Source organism: Pygocentrus nattereri, chromosome 1, assembly GCF_015220715.1.
Source record: "Pygocentrus nattereri isolate fPygNat1 chromosome 1, fPygNat1.pri, whole genome shotgun sequence".
Classification (NCBI taxonomy): domain Eukaryota; kingdom Metazoa; phylum Chordata; class Actinopteri; order Characiformes; family Serrasalmidae; genus Pygocentrus; species Pygocentrus nattereri.
The window spans coordinates 26,189,705-26,202,691 of NC_051211.1; the positions used below are offsets into that span (position 1 = coordinate 26,189,705).

The following is a 12,987-nucleotide window of genomic DNA, read 5'->3' on the forward strand; positions in this document are numbered from 1 at the left end:
ATGAATAAATAAATAAATAAATAATCAGGAGAAGAAAGAATTTTGTTTCTATGACATACAAACTGTCGGCCCTAAATATATGGACCTTTACTTTAGCACCACCATTAGGCCTATTGGGCTGAGCTCAAGCACCTGAGTAGTAGGAGGAACTACTACTAATAAACCAAGTTTCATGTCTGTACGACTTACGGTTTGGTCTGCACGATTCGATATAAGGCAGAAAAAGAAGAAGAAGAAGAAAAATCCTAACAATTACAACAGGACTCTTCATAACAGTGGCAGCTCAGACAGGTGATTGTTTTACAGTAACAGACAAGACAACATCAGATCAAGTTCAGAAGAAATACCAGAGACATAGAACTTTAATTGAATGCTAAGTTAAAGAGATACATTTTCAAACGTTTCTTAAGTGTCTGAAAAAGTGTTCCTGTGTAAGTTACATCACTAGGTCACACAGTTATATTGCACAAAACAGGACTGCAATTTATTTATTAGCTAGTTATTAAATGTCAACCTGTGCTTTGAGATGGTCCATAGCCGTCATCTGCAGATTCAGGCATCGCGATTTGGCCTCTTTTAAAATTGCACATCATGCCCACAAGAACTGGAAAATTTGGCCATTTCCTCCAGTCTGAAGCCACAGAAAGGGCAATACAGCCGGTGGTGCTGTGATTGGATTTGAGGCACTGCAGAAGTTGCATTTGTTTTCTGTGTTTACATCACATCTCTGAATTTGCAGCACTTTTGTTAAATTTAGTGTGTGTTGTCATTTTGATTAAAGTGTTTTCTTAATTTGTGTAGTGTCCTTGAATTTGCAGTGTATTTGTAGCATGTGCTCTAATTTTGATGGAGATATTTTGTGATTTTGTAGCATGTTTGTTAATTTGCAGCACAGAGCCTCAAAACCTGCCAGCTATACCCCAGGCAGTCACAGCCACACTCTGACAAGCTTGAATCCCACCCTGCCAAATCTAAGTCTTACTTTTACCAGCCTGAGCTCCAGCACACTCTGTCTAGCCCCCTCCCTGACCACTCTGACAGACAGCCAACAACAAAAATTTCCAGACCATAAGATAAAACAAACACATACACAAATATCCCTTGTGATGCTGACATCATTATTCTGAAAGACTCAAATGAAAAATTCTTAAATGCAGAGCAGCTCTTCCCAAGAAGCAAAGTAGCTAAAGTTTGGTGTCCCTGCACCGATGACACTCTTCACCTTCTTACACATACACATATCTCTGATGAACCAAACCACATAATCATTCACACTGGCACTAATGACTTGAGGGCACAGCAGAAAAGAGTGGCAGACTGTGTAAGGAGAGTAGCTCAGACCGCCACTCAGGCCTTCCCCTCCACCCAGACCACCCAGCCTACATGCAGCCAGACCATTGTATGCACCCCACCTAGTGAGATCAACATGCACCTAGGCATTCACTACCATCCCCTATCTCAGTCCCAGCAGCATAGCTACTCTACACCCAAAGTAATACACTGAACCACCCTACCCCTACCACACAGATACCCCAGACTCAGCCCAACGCCATGCTCACCAACCACCAGCAAACTGTGCCCACCACCAGTGCCCAGCCCAGTACACTGAAAACCAGCGCGCAGTCCCAGCAGGCAGCTCCTACAGCAGACCTACACCTCTGCAGTAAAAACTCCAGTCCCCACTAGCGCTACAGACCTGGGCAAAATCAAACAACTACTCAGCCTCATATGCAACAGACTGCTAAGCTAAGCGACGTTCATAATTCATAAGTCAATAAATGGCATACACACTATATACAATTGTACTCAAATATCTTGTAAATGGTCTGTTAATCTATACACAGTTTTTCTTTCATTGATATAAGTTTGTCTCTTTTAAAGCCAGTGGTGGACGAAGTACACAAATCATGTACTTGAGTTAAAGCAGAGATATTCAAGGTAAAATATTACTCCAGTAAAAGTAAAAGTACTAAAAGATTTCGTATGGCTCTCATGTACTATTGCCATTTTTATAACAAGACTCTTGCTTCATTAACTCATTTCAGGTGAAAATACTCCAGTGTCACTCTTGGTAGACCAATCTTTTAATAGAATGCCATTAATTAGTCTGACACTGATGTCTATTAAAATTATTATAAGCACAAAACACTGCAAACAATTTCCATTAGGTAGAACGGAGTGGTTCTGAAATCTGCAAACAAGCAAAGTTTGAGTTTAAGATTTATTTATTTGCAACAGTTTAAGACTTATTTATTATTTGCAACTTTATTCCAAGATTAAGTTTAATAAAAACTTGCTTTAAACACAGGTTCACAAATGAGTTTTCCTTTTGTCATGACTCCCTTTAGAGCTGAACTCTCTTTGGACTCAATCTCCCAGAATCCCCTGGGAGATCACGTGACTCCAACCTCAATCTCATGCTCCAATCAGCACTCCAGTTCTCCAGAGTACTGATCAGTTACACCTGTTCTTCTCTGATTAGTTTAGTTTAAAGCCAGGGTTTGTAGCTAGTCTCAACAGTATTGCTTCTTTTCACAGAGCTATTGAGTATTATTTCTGACTGTTTATTAGGAGTAACTCATTCTCTGGAGTCCTTAGCTCACCAACAGGCGGAACAACAAACCCAGCTAGCACTCCTGGTTAATAGTGTGAAGGATCTCACCACCCAACTTCAGAGCCTCAACACCGCAGAGCCAGTGGCTAGTCCTGTTAATCCCTCAAGTACAACTATGAACTCGAGTGCTGTTTTTCCAGTCAGTAAACCAGGTAATTTGATGGCAACACTGACCAGTGTTGCGGTTTTTTGCTTCAGTGCGCCATCTTTTTTGACAATTCACCCGCTAGCTCCGACCAGGCCAAAATTTGTGATCTCAGATAAAGCCTTGGAATGGGCCGCTACAAACTGGTCACACGTTCAGAATCTGTCATTTAGCCAGTTCCTAAAGGAATTCAAAACAGTACTTGATCACCCCCATGAAGGAAAAGTCAGCGGTGCGGTGCTAACCAAGCTAAATCAAGGCCAGTAGTAGAACATGCTTTCAGTAGTAGATGAAGTAGTTCTCAGTAGTAGAACATGCTTTGGAATTCCGCATGCTAGCTTCTATTAGTGGATGGAAAGAAGTAGCACTACTTGCCAGTGGCTTAATGCAGACATTCTAACAGAACTGGCGTGCAGAGATGACCTTTCCTTAGACCAACTAATTACGCTGTCCGGCTTCATCATCTGTTGAATAATCGTAGTAAGAAACAAACTGACAATTATGAAAAGCACCTTGTGAAAACCTGAATTACTCCCGAACAGCTATATAGCGCTTTTTACAATAGGTGTTGTCACAAAGCAGCTTTACAGAACAATCAGTATTACAGAAAGAAAGAAAAGAGAAAATCTGGGACCAAGCCCCCATGAGCAAGCCGGTGGTAAGGGAAAAACTCCCTAAAAGAGGAAGAAACCTTGAGAGGAACCAAGACTCCGAAGGGGAACGCATCCTCCTCTGGTTGACACCAGATAGCAAACATTCTTAGTATAAAGTATTATAGTACAAAGTGGGGAAAAAAGTGGTTAATTTGACTAGTTTATGATTATGCAGTGGCAGCATCTGAGGGTGAGGATTGCACAGCCTTGTAGAGCAAGAAGCTCAGTGGTGGTCAAACCGGGCCAGAAGGCTGGCGAGCAGTGGCACCCGATCAAGGCAGAAGTGGCAACAGCATCAGACGCACAGGATGGGCAGATGTTCAATTCAGCAAAGAAAGTAAAGAAAAGGTCAGTTCTGTAAAGAGTGACTGATCACAGATTAGTGTTAACAGAGCAATAGAGACTCCAGCAGGTCTAGATCTGACAGTAAAAACAAATTTCCAAAGGCTTGAATGTACAAGTAAGTTTTTAAGCCTAGACTTAAAAACTGAGACTGAAGATTATTCAAGATATAGATTATTTCAAGATTATTTGAAGATAATTGATAATTGATAATAGATCAAAGCTGGGGGGGGGGCTTTGTATGAGAGTTCTCCCCCCTGATGTAACTTTATTAATTCTAGGTACCAGCCAGCACCGGTACTCTTGTGATCTAAGTAGACTAGATGGTCTAGTAGGAGAGAAGTTCACTCAGGTACTGAGGAGCGAGTCCATTTAGAGCTTTATAGGTCAGTAATAGAATTTTATAATCAATGCAAAATTTAACTGGTAGCCAGTTTAGGGTTGATTAAACTGGGCTAATATGGTCAAACTTTCTGGTTCTTGTGAGGACTCTGGCTGCAGCATTTTGGACTAACTGAAGCTTATTGAGGCTTTTGTTGGGACATCCAGACAGCAGGGCAATACAGTAATCTAGCCTAGAGGTAATAAATGCATGAACTAGCTGTTCTGCATCCTGTACAGATAATGCATTTACAATAACAATATTGCAGAGATGTAGGAAGGCTGTTTTAGTGATATTAGTTACCTGTGCGTCGAAGGACAGATCAGGGTCTATCATGACACGAAGATTTTTAACAGATGAGCTTGCTGCAACTGAGAAATTGTTAAGTTTAAGTGTTAAGTTAGACAGTTTGTTTCTAGCTGCTTTTGGACCAAGCAGTAGGACCTCTGTTTAATCAGAGTCAAGTAAGAGAAAGTTACTTGACACCCAATAGGTACCGGTGGGAGACCATGAACAGTGATGTTAATTCATTTGTTGCTTCATGTACCATTTGCTCTCAATGCAAGATGCCTAAGACTTTGCCTGCAGGCAAACTGGTACCGTTACCAGTCCAAGCTTGATTGTGGTCCCACATCACCATAGATAATGTGATGGAACTACCCGAATCACAGCGCTACACCACTATCCTCACCATCACAGAATGATTTTCAAGAAATGTCAGATTTATCCCATTTGCTAATATCCCCATGGCTTTCCAAACCGCAGAGGCTCTATTTAATCAGGTTTTTCATTTTTTTGGCAACCAAGAAGATATTTTGTAGAGGTCCCCAGTTCACTTCACAAGTTTGGTCCACACGTTTTGAGCTCGTTGGAGTGTCAATCAGTCTGACATCTGGATATTATCCACAATTGAATGGACAAAGTGAGTGAATGAACCAAGACCTGGGAATATTCCTCAGACTCTCTTGCTTAAACAACACCTCAGACTGGTTTAAGTTTCATTTATGGTTGAAAATAGCGCAAAACCCTGCGCTATTGCGTGTGCCCTGGGTTACCGGTGGGTTACAGGTGCCATCACTAATGCCCCAACTATTGATGCCTGGATGTAGAAAAGCAAAAGCGTTTCAGAGGAAACCCACCAGCGAAGTGTGGAAGTACTAAGAAAAAACAAGAAGAAAGCTGACTGCCATAGAGGTGAAACTCCCATCTATCAGCCTGGAGCCGTGAACCAGGAAGTTCAGAGCTTCTGAGGGAAGTATAAAATCACTCCCTATTCATTGGTCCTTCCAAAATACTTCAAGAAATGTATGAAGTGACTTAAACTGGATTTGCCCCCCAGGTTTAGAGTCTCACATTCTCTTCATGTCTCTTTACTAAAACCTGTTATTTCAAGACCCTAGGACGAGGCTACACTGGACATCACACCATCCCATCTGGAGGAGATAGATGGAACACCTGCGTTTACTGTCTGTAGGGTGCTGGACTCCTGGTGACGTGGAGGTGTACTCCAGTACCTCATGGATTGGGAGGGATATGGCCCTGAGGAGCAGTGTTGACTGTCTTTGGACTCAACCACCCAGAATCCCCTGGGAGATCATATGAATCCAGCCTCACTCTCACACTCCAATGAGCGCTCCAGTTCCTGATTAGTTTAGTTTAAAGCCCAGGCTTGTAGATAGTCTCATTGTGAGGTATTGCTTCTTTCACAGAGCTACTGAGCATTATTCCTGACTGTTTATTCCAGTTCTGTTTTGCCTTGTTTTTGACCTACCTTTTGCCTGATCCCTTTTGGACTTTTTGCCTGGTTATGTTTGTGTTTGTGTATCCTGTCTTTTCTGGATTTGACCATTGCCTGTGACCTGACTACGATTGTGGATTCTGTTTGCACAAGTAAATCCTCTCATTCACCTTTTATCTGCTAGCATCTGTCATTCTGTCGTGTTACACCTTCACTATAGTGCATCTGTATGTCTCTGTTCATAAACAAAGTAGCAAAAACAAATGAAAAAAGACAGACGTCAGTCACAACTGCATATGCATACATATTTCTATATTGTGGTCTATTTACAGTTAGGTTAGTTCATCATTTATGTTGAATAAACAGCCCCAAAATTTAATGCTGCTGCTCTGACGTTGATGGGTGCTGCACTGGGTCGGTATGACCAACAGGTCAAAATAAACTCTAAATACAGTGTGCGCTTTGCCCTGATTGGTGCTCTTGCTTCATGCTTATATCGTCTTGACATGTAACTTTTTTTTTTTTTTTTTTTATACACAAGTCAGAAGGAGTGAGAGATTTCACATAATGTAGTGGAGTAAAAAGTTAGATATTTCACTTGGAAATGTAGTGCAGTGAAAATAGTCACCCAAAATGGGGAAAACTTTGGTAAAATGGTAAAGTACAGATACACAAAAAAACTACTTAAGTAGAGTAATGAATTACATTTACAGTTACTGCCCACCACTGTTTAAAGCTATTTGTATTCTCTCTCTATGTCTCATACACATTTGAATAATGAAACCTTTATCTATTTCTTTATGGAATATTCAGGGCATAAAATCATCACTATTTGGATACAAAAGCAAAAACAAAATTCATAAACACAAAGGATATTGACATAATTCTCCAGGAAACCTGGTGTAAATGACCCCATCACTCACTGTCCCACAAACTATAACAAAATCATTACCCCCCTCTGTTAAACACTCATATTAAAGAAGGTAGATTCAGGTGGAATTGTAATTTGGTATTAATCAGAGCTATCACAATTCATAAACCCTCTAAAATTAGAAAAAAAGAAATAAATCATAAACAGTCCAAAAGACAATTTTCTATTTACAATCTACATCCCTCCCAGTGAATCCCCTTATTATGATGACATTTTCCCCAGTCACCACATTCAAATCAGCAGCTTCCAGGCCCAGGGAAGTGTGCTGGTCTGTAGGGACCTGAACGCTCACACTGGATCTCTACCTGACTTCAATACTGAGAAATATAATACCCAAGAAACATTACTAATCTCCCCTGATACAACTCTGATTCACAGGTAAACAGAAACAGAAAGGACCTCCTGCAGCTCTGTCAGAATCTGGGTCTGTACATTGTCAATGGTACATTACGAGAGGACTCTTTAGGGAAATTAACCTTCTGCTCGCCTCTTGTAAAGTACAGTAGATTATATGACAACAGATTTAGACCCTTTCTCTCTCAGTGCGTTCACTGTTAAACCTCTAACCTCTCTGTCTGACCCTATATTCAGAGCTGTGTGCCAAATTACTATGTTCATTAAAAGGACAGCACTGCACACACTCAGAAGGCATCAATATTGCAGTTAGAAATAATGGTACAAGCTCAAGAACTACTAAGTCTGAAAGAAATTGTCTAGGGTCTAATTTATATATTCTAGTCCTGACTGTAACCAAGGCCCACTATACCTACATGTTGTGATTTAGTATGAAACCTAAGCCTAAGTAAAAGTGTATGCCTATGAGTCACCTGGAAAGGGGCTGGGGTCAGCCCAAGCCTTGAGCCCATGGTAGACCAGCTCAAGCCAGGTTCATGATAGCGTTCAGGTTTCATCAGTCAGTGGAATGGGTCTTCTTCTTCTTTCGGCTGCTCCCTTTAGGGGTCGCCACAGCTGCCTCCATCTTGCCCTATCCACTGCCTCCTCTACTTTTACACCAACCATCTCCATGTCCGCCTTCACTACATCCATAAACCTTCTCTGAGGTCTACCTCTTCTCCTTTTACCCGGCAGCTCCATCTCCAACATTCTTTGACCAATATATCCACTATTCCTCCTCAACGCATGTCCAAACCATCTCAACCTGGCCTCTTTGGCTTTATCTCCAAACTGCTCCACCTTCACTGTCCCTCTGATTTGCTCATTTCTAATCTTGTCCAGCCTTGTCACTCCCAACGAAAAACCCCAGCATCTTCATCTCCGCCACCTCCAGCTCAGCCTCCTGTCTTTTAGACAGAGCCACAGTCTCCAAACCATACATCATAGCAGGACGCACTATTGTCTTGTAAACCTTCCCTTTCACTCTTGCTGCTATCTTTCTGTCACACATCAGCCCTGACACCCATCTCCACCTACTCCATCCTGCCTGCACTCTCTTCTTCACCTCTTTTCTACACTGTCCATTGCTCTGGATGGTTGTCCCAAGATATTTGAAGTCCACATTTCCGACCTCTACTCCTTGCATCTTCACCTTTCCACCTGCCTCCCTCTCATTCACACACATGTATTCCATCTTATCTCTACTGACCTTCATTCCTCTCCTCTCCAGTGCAAACCTCCACCTCTCCAGATTCTCTTCCACCTGCTCTCTACTCTCACCACAGATTACAATGTCATCTGCAAACATCATGGTCCATGGAGCCTCCTGCCTGACCTCATCTGTCAACCTTTCCATCACCATTGCAAACAAGAAGGGGCTCAAAGCTGATCCCTGATGTAACCCCACCTTCACCTTGAAACCATCTGTCACTCCAACTGCACACCTCACCACTGTCTCACTATCGTCATACATGTCCTGCACCACCATAACATACTTTTCAGCTACACCTGACTTCCTCATACAGTACCACAGTTCCTCTCTTGGCACCCTATCATATGCCTTCTCTAGATCCACAAAGACACAATGTAGCTCCTTCTGACCTTCTCTGTACTTCTCTACCAACACTCTCAATGCAAAAATTGCATCTGTGTTACTCTTTCTGGGCATGAAACCAAACTGCTGCTCACTGATCTGAACCTCTCGCCTTAGCCTTGCTTCAACAACTCTTTCCCATACATTCATGGTGTGGCTCATCAACTTTATACCTCTGTAGTTACTGCAGCTCTGCACATCATCCTTGTTCTTAAAAATGGGGACCAGTACACTACTTCTCCACTCATCAGGCATCCTCTCACTCTCCAGGATTTTGTTAAAAAACCTGGTTAAAAAGTCCACTGCCTTCTCTCCTAAACATCTCCATACCTCCACAGGTATGTCATCTGGACCAACTGCCTTTCCATTCTTCATCCTTTTTAAAGCTGCCCTCACTTCCACCTTACTAATTCTTTGCACTTCCTGATCCACTATCTCTCCCCCCGTTGTCCTCGTCTCTCTCTCGTTTTCTTCATTCCTTATGCCACCATTCTTTTCGCTATGCGACTAGCCTCACAGTACTCCTGCCTACTTCCTTCATCTCTTTGGTTATCCCACTTTTTCTTACCTGCCTTCTTTTTCTGAATACTCTCCTGGACTTCCTCATTCCACCACCAACTTTCCTTGTCTTCTTTCCTCTGACCAGATGAAACACCCAACACATTTTTGCCAGTTTCTCTCACCAGCTGTAGTTTCCCAGTCCTCAGGTAGCTCCTCACTGCCCCCAAGGGCCTGTTGCAATTTTTCCCTGAACTGCCTGCAACCATCCTCCTCCTTCAGCTTCCACCATCTAATCTTTGGCTGTCTTCACTCTCTTCCTCTTCTTTGTTTCTAATCTCATTCTACAGACAACCACCCTATGCTGCCTTGCTACACTTTCCCCTGGTACAACTTTACAATCTCCAATCTCCTTTAGGTGGCATCTCCTGCTAAGGATATAATCCACCTGTGTGCACCTCCCTCCACTCTTGTATGTCACCCTGTGTTCTTCCCTCTTCTGAAAATGTGTTCACCACAGCTATTTCCATTCTCTTTGCAAAATCTACAACCATATGACCTTCCGCATTTCTGTCTTTCACACCATACATACCCAGCACCTCTTCATCCCCTCTGTTCCCTTCACCAACATGTCCATTGAAGTCTGCACCATCACTAATCTCTCCTCTCTAGGGACACCATCTACCACTGCATACATCTTACTCCAAAATTCCTCTTTCTCCTCTAACCGACAACCAACCTGTGGTGCATATGAACTGACCACATTCAAAATTACATCATCAACCTCCAACTTCAGGCTCATGATCCTGTCTGACACTTTCTTTACATCCAGAACACTTTTCATGAGCTGTTCCTTTAGGATTATCCCTACTCCATTTCTCTTCCTCTCTACACCATGATAGAACAGTTTGAATACACCTCCAATGTTCCTGGCCTTGCTTCCTTTCCATCTGGTCTCCTGGACACACAGAATATCTACCTTCCTTCTCTCCATCATGTCTGCAAGCTCTCTGCCTTTACCAGTCATTGTCCCCATGTTCAGAGTCCCTACTCTAACCTCCACACTCCTGCCTTTCCTTCTCTCTCACTGCTTTCTAACCCGCCTTCCTCCTCTCCTCTTTGATGGTCTTCGACCTACAGTAGTCCAATTTCCACCGGCATCCTGCTGGTCAACAGCACCAGAGGTGGTCGTTGTGAACCCGGGCCTCGACCGATCCGGTGTGGCAATCATATCTGTGATCCGCATGATAGCTTTGGCACAAGTTTTACGCCGGATGCCCTTCCTGACGCAACCCTCACCATTTATCCGGGCTTGGGACCGGCACCAGAAGTACACAAAGTACACCCCTAATGGCTGGTTTATAATTGGGTGCTCTGACAAAAATCCAAAATATATGCTATATGAGTCCAAAAAGGGGAGCAAGAGCATGAGAGAGAGAGAGAGAAAGAGACGCCTATGGGTCCACCACTTGCCATTCCAACCAAAACCCTGTTTTCCTGCTGTTGGTCTCCTCCTTCTGGCTGAGGCAAATCACAATTAATAAAGGCATACGTTGAGGTGGTTCCAACATGAAAGTCAGTATCTGCCCCTAGCTTTTAACTTTCCTAACAATATCAATCACATTTTTATTAAAACCTCTCAAATAAGTAAATTAAAACAATCCAGGAACAAACCCAAAAAAACTATTAATGACAAGTAGTTTGATATCAAATGTCAGAAAATTATGAAAGAATTAAGGAAATCATCAAATCAAAAACACAGAGACCCAAATAATGCAGATTTATGCCTTCAATACTGTGAGACTTCAAGACTTTACAAACATACACTCAGAATCAAAAAAGCACAACACACACATGCACAACTGACATTATTGATGAGTCCATAAATACAATTTTTTGGGGAACACTAGAACACCCTAAATAAACCAAAATCAGAGGAATTTGTTATTTAAAACAAGCAGGAACTTAGAAATGAAATATCTAATCTGAAACCTAAAAAAGCAAGTGGCCCTGACGGCAACAAATTAAATTATTAACCCAAGCAGAAAATTCCAATTGGCCATTCTCAAAACTTTCAACATGATTCTGAGAGACATCTGGAGTCGAGGTCTTATAATGCCCATCTACAAAAGTGGAGATAAATTTGACCCTAAAAACTACTGAGGCATCTGCTGTAACAGTAATCTGTGGCAGGTGCTCTGCAGCATTACTAATTCCAGACTTATAGACTTCCCAAAGAAGCACAGTGACTTGAGTAAAAGTCAAATTGGATTCATACCAAATCACTGCACATGAGATTGTATTTACACCCTACACCCTAATTGATCTATGCGTAAATCAAAATGAAATACTATTTGGCACAACAGTCTATTTTACAAGATTCTTGAAAGTGGTGTAGGGGGTAAAACATATGTAGCCCTCTTTTACCACAGAGGGGGTAGATGAATATTTAACCTGAGCTCGTGGGTATGGTTCTCACCAGTTAAGTTTACAGTAGTGCCAATATAACTAATAAATATAATACAACCACCTGTATCTAACTTGGTGCTAAAAGTAACAGCAGTATACCCAGTGAGTATTTAGACACTGATTATAGAAAAAAATAGAAACGTATTATGAAAGGAAATGTTTTGAGACAGTACAGCTGCTTTAAAATAATAAAACAAAGTTCAGACAAAGTGTGAAATTAAACCTTTAGTTCCAAATGGCACCTGAACATCTGCTCGATCTCCTGGTTAACCCTCTCAGTCTGCCCATTGTACTAAGGTTGGAAGCCCAAGGATAAGCTTATGGAGGCCCCTAGCAGTTGACAGAATGCCTTCCAGAACTGGGTATTTAATTGGGTTATAGGTCGGCACTAAGTCTGCCAGGAAACTCACGGACCCTTGCCACATTCTGCAGTAGCAGTGTGGCCATCTCCTAGATCTATGGAAGCCCTACAAAACCAGTCGACTACAACCATGATGACTGTGTTGCCCTGGGATGCGGAAAGCCCAGTGCAATAAGATGCAACCATGGCCAAGATGGTATGGGGAGGGGTGAAGCTGACCTGCCTGTTTTGAGCACAGACCTGGCAGGCACATACATCCTGGGTGGTGAGTTCAGTTCTTTATCTCCCTCTGGTGGATGGGGGTGACCTAGCAGGAGACTAGGACATTACAATCCACAACCAACTGTTTACAAGCCTAACCTTTAGCATTAAGATAAATCGTTATAACCCTAAATTTACTTTATCTAAAAAACAATTTGAAAAAAATGAAAAACAAGGGCTAACCCAAACCAATAAAAGCACTAAAGATGCTGGAAAGGACCATCTACATTACTAAATCAAAATTAACCCTTCAAAATCAGTAAGTACAGGGAGCTTTTTTTGATTATAGAAATGTGTAATTAAACTTTGGGCCTGCTGATGGGCCCTGGCCATTCAAGGGGTTAAAATTTGTATTTTTCTGAACTTAAAAAAGAAAATTCTTTTGAATGTAATACATTATTTAATAAGTAATACTCTAGTGTTAGTGTTTGATTTAAGTGTTCTTTATTATTCTTAATTCAGTTAATGAATTTCAACATTGGGATTTTATTGGACTTATTTATTGCCTACAGCAGCTTTGTTGAAAATGTTTTCCTTTGCTTGATAAAGGAAATACTTACAGTACAATACTTACAGAAAGTTGATGATAATTGATTGGTTGAGAGC

General features: G+C 41.8%; 1 long non-coding RNA gene across 1 annotated transcript; it reads left to right on the forward strand.

The window, feature by feature from the left end:
- The first annotated feature begins 2,367 nt into the window (after positions 1-2,367).
- On the forward strand, positions 2,368-6,050 carry LOC119263208. The gene is made up of 2 exons (XR_005130190.1): positions 2,368-2,766; positions 5,530-6,050. It is a non-coding gene; the product is annotated as an uncharacterized LOC119263208 (long non-coding RNA).
- Positions 6,051-12,987: the final 6,937 nt, after the last annotated feature.